Source organism: Cryptomeria japonica, chromosome 9, assembly GCF_030272615.1.
Source record: "Cryptomeria japonica chromosome 9, Sugi_1.0, whole genome shotgun sequence".
Taxonomy (NCBI): Eukaryota; Viridiplantae; Streptophyta; class Pinopsida; order Cupressales; family Cupressaceae; genus Cryptomeria; species Cryptomeria japonica.
In genome coordinates, this window is record NC_081413.1 from 662,513,270 (window position 1) to 662,529,999 (window position 16,730).

A 16,730-nucleotide genomic window follows, 5' to 3' on the forward strand; every position below is an offset into this window, starting at 1 on the left:
TTTCTAAAATAAAGACAAACAAGATGCAAGGAAATAAGCATACAAGATCATTTATGAAGAAACATCCTCGTGAAACCCTGCAAGAAGGTCTGCCCGAGCAATCACGAAGAGGCCAGAAGAGATCTGTGATGCATGAGCCGTCAAATGCTGCATGGGTGCAGAAAAACAACAATACTGGTAAGATGCCTGACTGACCTGTTTATGCAAAGTCAAATTCATCTTCAAGAGATTCGGATCAGGATATTTTAGGTTTTCATTCAGGATTGTTTGGAAATATTGATGATATGCCTATTTTAAGTCGAGATTTATCACATGCTAGTGTTTCCGCAAAAGATAGAACTAGTTCAAATGCTATTAGGCACTCTGTTCCTAGGACGATAGATGGGAACATTAGTTTGATTGATATAGACCAAATTAATGTATCGAATTCTGAAGAAAATTATCCTGATGAGGATAAGATGTCTCAAGAAATTGAAGAATTAAATAAAAGGGTTCATCATTTAATATCCTTGAGGGCCCAAAAAGAGGCAAATAAGGAAAAGGAAGTTAAAGCCAAAATGATGGAGAGAGATAGGCTTCTTAGACAGATAGCTGATCTTGAAGTCCTTGCCAAAGATAAAGAAAAGAGTGATCAAGAAGGCCCGGTGATCAGGGAAATCTTAACCCCTAAGATCAGATCAGTTCCTAAGTCAGTAGCCCAGCCAAGTAAAGAAGTCCCTAATGATTCCCAACTCCCTAAAGTTAATTTAAACAAAGGGAAACAGATATGGGTAGATGATGGAGTAGAGTCTAAAACTGCAGAAGGGATTTCTCAGAGGATCCTAGCACATGAGAGAGAGATGGAAAGGATGAGGAAGGAAAAGGAAGACCTCCAAATGGAGTTGGAAAAGGCTGAGTTAGAGGCTGCAAATCAGGAAGTTAAGAGAAAGATTAACTACCTAAAAGCTCCCCCTATTACATTCCCATCAGAAGATCTTAGTAAGCCTAATCCCCAACAAATTTCTCTCCCTCAGGTCAATATCCAACCAGCAGGGCTCACTAACATTGCTTCAGTAAGCCACATACCTTCAAATAAGCAGTACACCCAAACATCTCAATCCCCAATCCCAAAGGCTAAGATGATTATGGGGAATAATAATATTGTTTCCTCTTTTCAAAGAAGGCCGATTAATCTAGAACAATATAAGCAATTGTTTTTTGATGGGATCCCAAGATATCCAAATCATGTTCCCACTGAGTTAAGAGACAAACTCCATAAATTTGCCGGGAACAATGCAGTCAGTGCTGAGGAACATCTCAAATCTTTTGGGGATTTGATAAATGATTATGAGATAGTTGATGAAGATGTGATTATGAAACTGTTTGTTCAATCCCTGGTTGATGATGCAAGAGATTGGTATAGAGGTCTTCCAGTAGCCAGCATAGGTTCATGGGAGGAATTCAAAAATTGCTTTCAAGAACAGTATGGTGATAAGACTAATGTGAGTTTCATGCTGAATGAGTTCAATAATATCAGAAAATCTGAAAATGAAATAGTCACTGATTTTAATGCTAGGTTCCAGAAGGCTATGCATAGATTATATCAGGTAATGAGGCTAGATGACAATATGTGCCTTAACACCTATTATAATGCATTTGATTCTAAGATGGCTTACATTCTCAGAGATAAAAATCCTCATAACTTGAGGGATGCCTTTAGAATTGCCATAAATGTTGAAAGTAATAGAAAGGCATCTGGCAAATTAGGAAGGAGGATAGATGGAAGATTATGGCATGAAACCAAACAGCAACCTAACAAAGTTGCTAAGGAAGAGGATAAAATAGAAAAACTGGTCACTGCTATGAAAGATTTGACTGCTAAGGTTAACAAAAATGATAAACCTCATTACAATTGGCAAGATAGACCTCCTAGGTTACATGATATGCCATACAATACAAATTGGAAGGATGGTAAGCCCCAAGTTGAGAAGCCTAAAATTGCCCAAAGCCAAGACACACCAGATCCTTTGAAAAGCAAGACTGTTAATAATATAGAAAATACTCCCTGGTGTATTGCTTGTGATGGACCACATTCTCCTCACCAGTGTGCAGTAGCTCAAGCTCTGGAAGAATCCATGAGACCAGAAGCAGAGCTTGATATTAATATGTTTGAAACTATCATAGAAAGTGATGAGGAATCTATGCCAAGTGAGTGCAGTGATGTGTTAGATAATGAAAGATCAATAAAAGGGCAGTTAGCCTTAGGCTGGCACCCTACATTGAATGTGGTAACAATTGAAGATGAAGAAGTTCATCTTAGGAGGCCTAGTGAAGAAGAGGTTAGAAATCTCACTAAAGCTGCAATCGCCAAAGCTAAACATAACTACAATCTGAGAAGCACCAAGAGAGATACTGATCAAGGCGAGCCAGGTTCCATGTTTGTAAAAGAGGTCACAAAGAAAGGGGCATCAAGCAGTGTTACTGCTACTGTTAAAGCTAGTCAAGCAAAGGAGGAACAAGTTAAAGACTTCCCTAGAACCACAGATGCCAAAAATGCTGGTGATGTACAAAAGGTGGAAATAGTAAAAAAGGCCAATCAATTCAAAGTAGAAAAGGTTAAGGCTAATACTAAGGTTAAGGCTAATACTGAACAGTGTAATTATTCCACATTTAATATGGCCCAAGCTTTAACTCAAATGAAGGTCACTGTCCCATTAGTGGAGTTACTAAAGATTAAGGAACACAAGGATGCAGCTTTGTCTCTATTCTCTAGTATATCTGATGGTGGTTCAGTATTACCCACTGGTTTAGATAAAATCGGGAAGGATCAAGAGTTCCAAACTCCAGAGGTATATGTTGGAACCACTATCACTCAGGAGTCTTCTCAGGTGGACCCTTTCTATGTTACTTTGCTAGTCAATAACCGGTTAATTAAAAACTGCATGATAGATTCAGGAGCAGCTGCTAATGTGATGCCCTATGGTGTCATGAAAGAATTAGGATTGTCAGTAACCACCGTGTATGGGAAATGTTATGCCATGGATAACAGAGAAGTGCCTGTGATAGGTACAATGAAAGATTTAGAAGTAAAAATAGCTGCATTTCCTGAAGCTACTTACAAAATGGATGTTATTGTCACAGATACTAAACCCCACTATGGCATGTTACTCTCTAGGCAGTGGGCCGCAGTAGTGGGGGGAAATGTTCAATTGGATTTGTCTTATGCTACTATTCCTGTTGGTGGCAATAAGGTCAAACTATACAGGGAGCCACGAGCTCCTAAGGTAGTTGAAAATGTGGATCCTAGTATGATTAACTGTATGATTGATGTGGATTTAGATAATTTTAGAATTCAGCCAGTATCACCTCAGTTGAAGAACACTGACCCAATTGTAGTTGAACTACAAGCACAGCAGTATGGATTGTGGCAAATGTATTTTGATGGAGCTTGTTCCAAAGAAGGGTCAGGAGCAGGGGTTCTTTTTGTATCCCCATTAGGTATAACCTTTAAATATTCATTCTTATTGGCGTTCCAATGCACAAATAATACTGCAGAGTATGAAGCTTTGTTATTAGGACTTGAGGTTGCAAAAAAGCATGGAATCCGATTATTGAAAGTGATGGATGATTCAGAGCTGGTTGTCTCTCAGGTAAGATCTAAGTATGCATCTAAGAATGATAAATTGAAGCAATATAAGCATGCTGTTTGGGATATTATTGAATATTTTGATGCCTTTTCTATCAGTTGGATAGAGCGAGCAAAAAATATTATGGCAGATTTCCTAGCTAATGTTGCTTTAAAAAATGACGATGCAACACTAACTGGTATCTCCACTGTGGAAATAAAAGCTAGGCTTGCTATCCCTGATAATGTATATAACTGGCAAGTTTTTGCTGATGATGATGATATTCTTAGGTTCATCCAATGTGTTGATGATTATGATGGACAAAAAATTGATTGTAATGCATTGGTGGAAGTAGTGGATGGCAGAGAGACAGTGTTTGGAAATGATATTGTCCAATTGGAAACCAACGAGATACCTAAAGGGTTGGTGGAGTTAGAAAGCATGTTTAGTTATAATGACAGTCATCTACACCAGCAATCTACCACTAAGTTAGAAGAATTAGAGGAGGTCAACTTGGGGACAGAATCATCCCCCAAGTTGGTATATATTGGAAAGAAGCTACCTCCTCATGTTAGGACTAACCTAATCAGTTTACTGAAAAGGTATAAACATGTTTTTGCTTGGTCTTATGAAGATCTAAAGGCGTATAGACAAGATCTTTTTCAGCATGAAATTCCCTTACTTCCAGATGCTAAGCCTTTTAGACAGAAACAGAGACCTATTAACCCCTTGTTAGAAACAAAAATGCAACAAGAGTTGACTAAATTGAGAGAAGGGGGGATTATCAAACCAATCAGACATTCTTCATGGGTTTCTAATTTGGTCCCAGTGAGAAAAAAGAATGGAGACATCAGATTGTGTGTGGATTTTAGGAATCTGAATGTTGCTTCCCTAAAAGATAATTATTCATCTCCAAACATGGAAGCAATCCTACAAAGAGTGACAGGTTGTGATCTTTTGTCCATGATGGATGGTTTCTCGGGATACAATCAAGTGCTTGTAAAGGAGTCTGAACAGTTTAAAACAGCTTTTACTACTCCATGGGGAACCTATGTATATGTGAGAATGCCATTTGGATTAAAAAACGTAGGGGCTACATTTCAGAGAGCTATGGATGTGGCTTTTAAGGAATTTATTAATATTATTATGGTGGTTTACCAAGATGATTTAACTTGCTTCTCAAAGAAAGCTGATGATCACTGTGGACATTTAGAGAAGGTGTTTGATAAAGCCTTGGAATTTGGTGTATCACTGAATCCCAAAAAATGTCATTTTGGGGTCACTGAAGGAAAATTATTGGGACATATAGTTTCCAAGGAAGGAGTAAGAATAGACCCTGAAAGAATTGAAGCAATCAATAAGGTGTCTGAACCAAAAAATGTGAAAGGAATTCAGTCCTTTCTAGGCAAAGTGAATTTTGTCAGGAGATTCATTGCCAACTTTGCTGAGATAGTAAAGCCTATTGTCAAGTTGCTCAAGAAGGACACCAAGTTTCACTGGGATCAGGAAGCCTCAAAAGCTTTTAATGAGATTAAGAAAGCAATCCAGGAAGCACCAGTGTTGAAGTCCCCAGATTATGGTAAGCTTTTTTCTCTGTTTTCTTTTGCTTCATATCACACAGTGGCTGCAGTATTATTGCAAAAGGATAATGAGGGATATGATCATCCCATAGCTTTCTATAGAAAATCTTTGCAAGTGGCAGAATTAAAATATGAAACCATGGAGAAACAAGCTTATGCCTTGGTTAAAGTTGTTAAAGCCTTTAGGCCATATTTGGTGAATGCAAATGTCACTGCCTATGTTCCACATGCTGCAGTTAAAGATATTTTGTCTCAATCTGAGGTTACTGGGAAGAGATGTAGATGGATCAATAGAATTCAAGAGTTCAATTTGGAGGTAAAGATCACTAAATTGGTGAGAGGGTTAGGTTTGGCCAAGCTCATGACTGAGTCAAATCTCATGAATGTAGAAGTACACAATGTTGAGATTAAAGATACTTTGGTTACTAGTATTGAGAGACAACCATGGTACACAGAGATAGTCCAAGTATTGAGGGGTAATACGCTACCAGAAGGAATGACTCACAACCAGAAGAGAACTTTAAAGCTCAAATCCCAAAAGTATGTCCTCATTCAGGGTGATCTTTTTTGGAGAAAAAGAGATGGGGAGTTACTACTGTGTTTGGATGAATTTCAAGCTAAACAGATGTTGAATGAAATGCATGATGGAGTGTGTGGAGGTCATTACTCTGCTAAGACTACAGCTGGTAAGATAATACGGGCTGGGTATTATTGGCCTACTTTGTTTAAAGATACCCATGCATATGTTCGAAGATGTGATTCATGTCAGAGATTTTCTTCTAAGCTCAAGTATGAAGGAGCCTTACCACTAAATCCAGTTTCTGTAGAAGCTCCTTTTGTCCAATGGGGTATTGATTTTATTGGAGAGATTGTTGACAAGTCAGGAAGAGGCCATGGATGGATTATAGTGGCTACAGATTATTTTACCAAATGGATAGAAGCTATTCCCACAAGAAGAGCTACTAGTAAAATTGTCATTGATTTCCTGATGGATAATATTGTGACTAGATTTGGAACACCTGCAAAATTGGTAATGGATAATGCTATGTGTTTCAGATCAGAAGAATTTGTAGGCTTTTGCAATAGTCATGGTATACTTATGTCATACTCATCACCTTATCACCCTCAAGGAAACGGACAAACAGAATCTAGCAACAAAAGCTTGCTGAATATCATCAAGAAGATCTTAGAAGAAAACAAGAGGTCTTGGGATCAAAAGTTGAAATTAACTCTGTGGGCGGATAGAATAACAGTTAAAAAATCCATTGGAATGTCACCTTTTGAGTTGGTTTATGGTACCCAAGCTAGATTGCCAGTAAATAACCTTCTTCCAGTGTATAAGTTTTTGCATGAAGAGGACATGGAAATATCTGAACCAATGGAAAGTAGGATGATCCAAATTGTAGAGGTGGAAGAGCTTAGAACCTCTGCTCATAAGAAAAATCAAAAGCTCCAGCTACAGTCAAAGTATCTTTTTGATAAAAGAACATCGTTAAGGAAGTTTCAAATTGATGACATGGTTCTTCAGTGGAATGCAAAAGGGCAGGATAAAGGAAAGCATAAGAAATTTGAATCACTCTGGATTGGCCCTTTTGTAATTTGTGATTTGAATGGTAAGGATTCATATTTTTTGAAGAATATGAATGATGAGATGCACGAATTTCCAGTGCATGGACAATTCTTGAAGTACTATTTCTCTTAATGTCCATGCACAGTAGGTCCTTGGTTTGTATATATTTTGTTTTCTTTCCTGTTTTCCTGGTTTTGGTCTGTGTTTTGGTCTGTTTCTCCAGAATTTCTGAGTTTTCTTGTGCTGATCTCGCAATCAACCATCCCCAGTCAGAGCCGCTGTTATCACTATTTTTAAAATTGGGTTCTTTTCCCATAATTGGCTATGGTTCTTTGAAAATTTTCGTAGGGTGTGGCCCCAGGTGTCTCAGCTCTGTTCTAAACCTAGAGGGTTTAAGGTTTTTCTAAGTTTTAGGCTTTATCTTTTGTGTTAAGTCCCCTGGTTTCTATTCCGACGTTACTTTATTTCACTTAAGTCATGGGTCGCGGGGTCATAAGAAGTGTTCCCCCCTTGCTATTTCCCTAGGTGGTCATGTTAATTATTTGAAAAATTTTCACCTTTTATTATTTCCTTCTAAAGTGCCGGGCCCAATAAACATTGATCACCTTGGGGAAGGATCCGACGGTTGGCGCTATTTCGCAAAGGCTAAGTGCTTGCCCTTTAAGGCTGCAAAATAGCGAGGATTAATATCAGCTGTCCATGTGTCATGCGGAGGAAGTGAAGGTTGCGGCTGTCAAGAAGGTGGGGCCCCCTCTACGTGGTCTTCTCTGGCGTATTAGAGGGCAGCACGTGGCACAGGCTGCCACAGTTAGCATGTTGAGATCAAGGTTCAAAAGTGGGCCCCAAAGATGAGTCAGCTCACAGGTGGAGGTGACCTGGCAGGGGCAGCTCTTACAATTCATTGAAACCCCGTGGCTCTCTCTGACAAATGAAAAGTAGACAGGTCCGCTTCGAAGGTGCCAGGTGTCCATGGCGTGTCCGTGGGCCCACCATCTCTGAGGGTTTCTAACGAGGTTTAAATGCTGCGCAAGTTGAGAAAGGATCTGACGGTTGGCGCTATTTCGCAAGGGTTAAGTGCTCACCCTTTAAGGCTGCGAAATAGCGAGAATGAATATCGGCCGTCCATGTGTCACGACGGGGTAAGTGGAAGGCATAGCTGTCAGAGATAGCTGGAGCCCCGTGGCTTTCTTTTGGCGTATTATAAGGTAACACGTGGCACAAGCCGCCACAGTCAGCAAGACAAGGCGTTAGGTGTCCATGATGTGTCCATGGGCCCACCACCTCTGAGAGCTCCTAACAGGGTTTAAATGCCGAGCAAGTCGAGATAAGATCTAACGGCTCGCGGTATTTCGCAAGGGTAAGATGCTCACCTTTTAAGGCTGCGAAATAGCAAAAGTTAACCTGGACCGTCCACGTGTCTTGATGACACGCAGTCTAAAAGGAAGCTGTGGGTCCCTATAGTATGTGCTTGACAAATGAAAATGTGACAGGTCAGCTTCGAAGATAACGAGGAGCTAGGTGTCCATGGTGTGTCCGTGGGCCCACCATTTCTGAGATAGACCTGTCGAGACTGAAGTGGGGCCCCCATGGTTCTTCTTCCGGCAAGTGACAGAGTGACAAATCAGCACAGTGGATGACTAGATGCCAGATGTCACTGATGACTCAGCGGGCCCACCATTCCTGAGGACCTGTTCGAAGGATTAAAAGGTGATTAACCTGAAAGATAATCCAATGGCCCGTGCTATTTCGCAAGGGTTAAGTGCTCACCCTTTAAGGCTGCGAAATAGCGAGAATGAATATCGGCCATCCACGTGTCATGATGATGACATGGCAAAAAGAGAAAGACACGGGCCCGCCACAGTATAAAGGGCGACATTCAGCCAGTATCAAAATAGAATGTGAGGGGATTTTCTAAGCCAATGGTCGGATGCCGCGTGGTATTATGTAGCCAATAAAAAGACAGGACTTAGACTAAGGACAAAGCCGTCAAAATGAAATTCACAGAGAGACACTTGCAGAAAGACTGCGACCCGTTGGAGCTAAAATATGAATTCTCGTATGAATTCGATTTTGAAGGGACGGTCGAAGCATGCGGAATCAATGTTACAGTTAAGGCCCAGAGTACAAGCATTTGATTTCCTAACAACCAAGTAAGGATACCTCTTAAAATGATTTTTGCAGAGGAGGCAAACGTAGAGTTATCTTTTACAAATACAGAGAAGGCGAATTGGTTGCAGAGCGAATTTCTTCGAGCAAGCATCAGGTTTTTTCTTATTTTGCAGCCATTCTTGTGTTGTAATAAGTGAAATTGTTCTCGTATAACAGAAGTATTTTCAGAAGTAATATTTATCTGGTTGTATTGCAAATGGCTCCTAAAAGGGAATTTTCTGGTAAAGTTGATTATCTTGAAAGAAGTGTGTGTGATGACTTCTTAGAGCAGTTGATGCTGTCAACCAACCAGGCCTCTAAGGCCAAAGAATTAGTACCCAGGGCTCCCCGACTGAGAATTGGAGAAGGATTATATGATAAGGGTAATTGGTTAAGAGACCCACAGGTTGGGCTGTCTGGGTTGGGGTTATTTAAAATCGGTTTTGGAATGAGGAATTCTCCCGCTCCTCAAAATAGCATTTGGGAATTAGATGTTGGGAGATTGGTAGTCCCAGGGGTGTTCATGGATACAGATTTGTTAACCCAAATGGCATTGAATTATGATTCAGTTACCAGGTGTATCCGGGATGTGAATGGAAAAACCCTCGTGGAGATAAATGCAGAAGAGCTGAGAAAAGCGTTTGGGCTTAGTGAGTTTACCAATTTCTTGGAGCCTATAAAATTCACACAATTAGCTCAGGTATACAGGGCACAGAGGACTCATCTCAGGAATGGGCCTCTCAAAGAACTTTTTTTGAAAGTGGGAGGGTTAGCAGTTGTAAGGCCCAATACACAAGAGCCTTTTTCACTAAGTATGTTTACCTTAAGGGCAAAAGGGATGTACTGGGCACTTTGCCAAGTTCTAGGAGAGGATGCTGAATCTAATATGCCAAATCATTATCTGTTAATGATTGTTCAAATTCTGAATCCTTCTCTTGCTATTACATTTGATTATGCCTCCTATATTGCTGATGCTATCCATGGAGGATTGATGGGGATAAAGAATGGGAAGGTGGATAGGCCATTTGGGTGGTATTCACTATTGATGCACCTCTTCCCCTTCAAAGGTGGAGATTATTTTGCCAGTGGAATGGACCTGGTAAAAGAAAAGGAGGGAGAAAAGATGTCGGTACAATTATGGAGTACCGTATTGTCATGGGATAGAGAGGATGCAAGTTTTCTAAAGTTTGATAAATACTTTGCATCCAAGATAAGGACTCTTCTTTGCTCTGACAATCCACGAGTCCCCAAGGTTCTTCTGGAATTCTTAAGACCAAAAGAATTCGCAGAGAATGTCAAGATTGTTCATAACTGGGGTGATATGTATTTGTATCCAGTGTCCACAGTGTTTAGGGTCTTTGGTTTCAGAGGCACCCCATTTTTGTTACCATACCAGGTCCCCCTCAAAGTGGGAATAGCTGAGATTCTCAGACAAATTGGTGACTTGCAAGAGGCAGAGTTAACAGGCCGAGGTAAAGGGACTATTTTCCCTATAGCTACAGTAGCCCACCAATTTGTAATCACCAAGGGCGGCTGGAAATGTTTTGAGGGTTTCCTCAAACCCTACCATTTGTCCACTGCAGTGTCAAGATGTGCTGATCCGGAGGACTTCTACAATGGTGTATTCCGGAAGAAAGTAGCATGCAGAGGTAGGCCCCATCAATTCCACTTTCCTGAAGACCTCATCAGGAATGAATTTGATTTGGATGAACAGGAGTTGAGGAAGGAAAAATGGGTAGCTTACAGGAAGGCCCTGGATTTTGTGCATCAATTTGATGCTAGCTATGACCCATTGTCTAGCTTCTTCCCATTGGAAGAAAAGATAAAATTTTTGATTATTTGTTTTGAGGATGTGATGCAGACAATAAAGGAGAAAAGGGAAGTTGTAATTAAAAACAACCCTGAGAAAGCAAGAATGATTTTGGGGAAATCAGCTCCTATTAAAGCCATCCCTCCTGGTGATTACACCCTGCATAAGAAAGCAGGTTACAGTGTGTTGGTGTCTGCAAGAGGGGAACCCTCTTCATCCAAAGGGAAGAGGAAAGCACATGAAGTCATTCACATACAAGACAGCCCAAAGAAGCAGAGGGTGGGGAAGGAGGTACAATCAGATACACCCTTATATTCCCCATCCCAATCCCCTCTCCACATTGGAGATGAACAAGCAGCAACTGAATACCTCTCTCAGTTGGGCAGTTTGGGGGAGATTGCGTATACATATGATGAAGTGGAAGAGGGGATGCCAGAAGAACCCACTGAAGCACAAATGGACATCACCTCGACTGAACTCAAAGGCCAGGAGTGGGATCCTGAGATAAAGAAGGCCACTAGTGCTTTTCTAGCAGATGATAGTTTTGTAACATCTGAAGCATTCATGCAGTTTATATGGAAACAACATATAGATAAATATAATGCTAGATGTGAAACAAGAAGGCAGAACAACCAAATAAAGATCCAGCCTCGGTGGAGGAAGAAATAAAACAGGAGATGATGGAAGAATTCAAAACCATCACTCCTGAACAAGGGAGAGATTTAGTAGCACAAGCTGGAGTGCTCATTTTGCCAGAATGGACTATTGCTGATGCTCTGGTGCTGGATGCAGTGAGGAAAGAAACCAAACCCATGGAAGGGGTTACATTCAGTAAAGACAATTCTGCTCTAGTCATGTGGTCCCTTAAGAGAAATGAGGACAAGAAGGGTAAAGACACCACAGGGACAAGTCACATTGGCGGATTGATAGTCAGGAGAGTAGAAAGTACAGGGGTAGTAGAGGCTGCTAGCACAGTGTTGGAGACTGCCAAATTTAGTGTTGCAGTAGCTGAGAAGGATGCTAAAGAAAAGGAGGCTCTCCAGCTCAAATTGGAAACAGTCTTGAAAGCTTATGACATTGCCAAGGAGGAAATAAGAGGCAAGGAGAGTATCATTGCCAAATTGCAGAGCCAGTTAGCAGGACAACGTCAACAAGGTGAGTCTTCAACATTAATGATCACCTCTTCTCCTACAAGACCTCCACCTACTAGCCCCATTATTGAGCTCCCACCATCTCCTGCACCTTCCAGCTCTCAGATGATAGAGATAACTCCCCAAGAATTGGAGAGTCTTAAGCAAACTCAGGCCTATTATGCAGGGAAGTATGAAGAAAAGATCAAGGCCACAGTCTCCAGTTTTGCAGACACTATAAATGCTTCACTCCTTCACAATAGTGTAGGAAAAGTCATGGAGATATGGACTGAGTTGATAAGAGATAAAGTCATATTGACACCCATTTTTGACAGATGGAGGCCTAGGGAGAAGGATTTGGAGTTCATGTGTGTTTCCTGTGATGAAGCAAGAGCTAACCCTATTATCAAATCCACTTCTGATATCACTAAGAGTTTATTGCAATTGGCGACAGAGGTGGATAATGTGGAAAGAAGGGTTAAATTGCTTAAAAAGGAATACACTGATCAGGTTTGTGAGTTACTCCCAGGAATTTTTGCCAATCCAGATCAGCTGAAAGATAAGCAGATATGGCTCAATGAGATAAATGCTAAATTGTCAGCAAGGGTCAAGGGAATTATTGATCTGGATGATACCTCATTTTTTGTTATAACCATATAGGAAATAGAGAGAATTAAATCACACTACAGTTTTCTTAACTCAGAAGTCAACAAACTGAGGAATTCTTGGAAAGGGTTGACTAAGGTTAAAAGTGATGTGATTAATTTTGTATGGCCGACCGAGGAGACGTATGGTGAGTGGGGAATTAAATATTCCACTCGAGATCCGGAGCAGTTAGAGAACGTCCCTGAAGAGCCAGAGGAGGTTGCAACTGAACAACCCGTCCAACAGACTGCTGAAGAAGCTGAAAAGAGTGCATAACTGAAATTGTAACTTCTTCAGTTTTTGAAGTAATTGTAACAAACTTTCCTCAAGAAGTCCGAAGCTTTGTGCATCCATATTGTTATAAATGGATACCAGGACTAGAGAGAAAGGGATCACAAAATTTTTGTAAGAAAACACTGCAGAAATGTTATCTGAGCTTTTCCAAAGTTTAATGGAGAATCAGACTTTTGTAAAATCTTTTTTTCAAATGAATATCAATATACAGACCGTCAATTTTGAGTAAAGCTCTGTGTCGTCTTCAAATTTGTCCTTAATTGTATTTATTCTTTCATTCAGAATAGTCTAGGATTTTTCTGTTTGAATGGAATTGTAAGGCAATCTCAGTACGGGTGTTTCTAGCTTTTCTCTTTAGGAGGGAAATTAAACAGGCATGACCACTCTACCAGTAAACACTTTAGGATAAACTTTGAATTTTGAGGACCATAGCTTTTTTTGAAGTGATTAAATTCTTGTTGATGCTAGGCATTTACAGGGATAAATGGAAGCCGAGTTGATGGGAGGTATAGAGATACCTCATTTCAGGAGTTTTATTTGAGTTTGAGTGACTCTGTAACCTTGGATAAAGCACTGGTATTAATCTGAGGCCTTTATTGCATTCTTTGTCGATCAAATATGTTGAAATTGAGTATTGTTTCCCCCTTTGTTTTCAATTGTTTTTCAAGGTGAATAAATCCACTGGTTTTCTGGACTGGTTTGCTGTGGATTTGTTGCTTAAGAGTGTGGATTTAATTCACAGAAAGTATACCCACCTGGGCTCAAAGAAAGGTCCGAAGTGTAGAAGGTCTAACCAAACCTTGTCATATGTTGTCTCTAGAATCCCTTTCTCCATGATGTCTCTTCAGCAGTCATTTTAGGTTGTATTATTTTGAGGGCATTGAAGAGGAATCAGATTTTGAGAACAACAGGCACAACTCCCACCTAATTTGGTTATTTGGGAGTTATTATTCCTCTTGGAATTATTTGCTCACATTTTCCTATATAATCAACACTCACCTCTCCCTTATGAGATAATTCAGAGCTAGCTTAGATGAGTTCATATTAGCTCAGTCACTACAAGGGAGTGTTGAGTCATATTGTATCTTTTGGAGCATGATAATATCATCATTTTGTTATATGCACCATAATTTAGCATTCCATCCTCTATGTTGCTCTCGTGTAGAAGGTTGATCTTGGTTTTGCAGGCGATCCTAGGAGATTGAGTCCATCAGTGACTTTGACATGGTATCAGAGCTTCCAAATCTGCAAGCCCCTTCTCGAATTTGGGAGAAATTCAACATTGAGTTTTTGCTAGTTGCATTTTTAGCTTAAAGGGACATCACGATCAAGTCCAGAAAGTTGAACTTATGAATTTTGATATAAAATAATCTATATCTAAGTGAAAGTCAAATTTGAGGCAAAATTTTACCCCCTGTTTAGTATGGTACAAATTTGAAATTTTATTCAAAAAATATATATTATATTTTTAGAAAAAAATATTATTCAAAAAAAAAATTGCAGGTTTTTTAATTGTTTGTAAAAACTGGTTTTTTTAATAAAATTTAGAAAAGAAAAAATATATGAAAATAAAAAAGAGGAAAAAAAACAATTGAAAGCAATTTTTAATTAAAAATTAAAAGGCTGCACAGCCACACAGGACCCGAGGTACCCGCTTAGCCATGCAAGCCCCTATACCCACAGAAGGTATACAGTACCCATTTGGGCCCCACGCCTCCCTTGGAACCCCTACATGAGGCTTTAAAATCCTACATAGCTCCATTATGGGGTGTGAGGTGAGGCAATGGCTACGCAGTGGACAAAATGGCCCCCCCATGCCATTCCTTCTCCATGCCCCTCATGCCATCAGGCCAATCATTCCTAGGCCCGTACAATCCGTCACATCCGCCAGTTACATCCTCCTATCCACTCCAGCTTTACCTTGTTTTTTTCATTTATTATGTTTTTATTTTTTTTAAATTATAATGAGTAAAATAATTAATATTATAAATAATAAATTACATATTTAATTTTTTTATAATAATTTATATGTTTAAATTTTTATTTTCTATTACGTTATCTTGTTTTTTTCATTTATTATGTATTTATTTTTTACAAATTATAATGAGTAAAATAATTAATATTATAAATAATAAATTATATATTTAATTTTTTTATAATAATTTATATGTTTAAATTTTTAATTTATTTTAATAGAAAGTATATTACAATATATAATTAATTGTAAGATATATATTATATGTAAATTTTAATAATATTATTTTACAAATATAAGTAAATAATAGTTTATTTTTTCTAAATAGATTTACCTTTTAAATTAAAATAATTAATAGATTTTAATATAAAAAATAAATAAGTAAATTTAAAATATAAAATAATTAACTGATTTTAACATAAGAAATAATTATATGGTGTTTGATATATATTGCCATCGAAATCAATAGTAAGTATCAAATTAGTTATTTGTTACATTATTTGTTAGGTTAAAATCACTTAGTTAAAATCACTTACTTAGTTATTTGTTAGGTTAAAATCATAAATAAGAAAATTTAAAATAAAAAATAATTAAATGATTTTAACATAAGAAATAATTATATGGTGTTTGATAAGTATCAAATTAGTTATTCAATAGTAAGTATCAAATTAGTTATTTGTTAGGTTAAAATCACTTAGTTAAAATCACTCACTTAGTTATTTGTTAGGTTAAAATCACTTACTTATTTGTTAGGTTAAAATTACTTAGCTATTTGTTATGTTAAAATCATTTAATTATGGTGTTTGATATATATTGCCATCCAAATCAATAGTAAGTATCAAATTAGTTATTTGTTAGGTTAAAATCACTTAATTAAAATCACTCACTTAGTTATTTGTTAGGTTAAAATCACTTAGTTATTTGTTAGGTTAAAATCATATAGTTATTTCTTATGTTAAAATCATTTAATTATTTTTTATTTTAAAATTACGTATTTATTTTTTATATTAAAATTATATTTTCAAAATAGATATAAATTAAAATAATTAATTGATTTTAATATAAGAAATAAATAAATAATTTTAAAATAAAAAAATAATTAAATGATTTTAACATAAGAAATAACTATATGATTTTAACCTAACCTAATAAATAAGTAATTTTAAAATAAAAAATAATTAAATAATTTTAACATAAAAAATAATTAAATAATTTTATCATAAGAAATAACTATACGATTTTAACCTAACCTAATAAATAAGTAATTTTAAAATAAAAAATAATTAAATGATTTTAACATAAGAAATAACTATACTTATATTAGTAAAATCACTTATTATTTGTTACGTTAAAATCATATAGTTATTTTTTATGTTAAAATCATTTAATTATTTTTTATTTTGAAATTACGTATTTATTTCTTATATTAAAATTATATTTTCTAAATATATTTACTTTTTAAATTAAAATAACTATTTAAAATTTACATATAATATATATCTTACAATTAATTATATATTGTAATATACTTTCTATTAAAATAAATTAAAAATTTAAACATATAAATTATTATAAAAAAATTAAATATATAATTTATTATTTATAATATTAATTATTTTACTCATTATAACTTTTAAAAAATAAAAACATAATAAATGAAAAAAACGTAAAGCTGCAGTGAGTAGGACAGAACTGACGGATGTGATGGATTGCAGGATGGATGTAACTGGCGGATGTGACGGATTGTACAGGCCTGAGAATGATTGGCCTGATGGCATGAGGGGCATGGAGAAGGCATGGCATGGGCGGACCATTTTGTCCGCTGCGTAGCCATTGCCGTGAGGTGAGGTGTAAGCCCCCCCAAAAAAATTAATTTAAAAAAAAAAAAATTAAAACAAAAATAATGCCTTTCGTACCAATTATAACCCATGTACTTGCCTCAGTCCTCGTGACTCTGTGATTTTTTTTTTGTT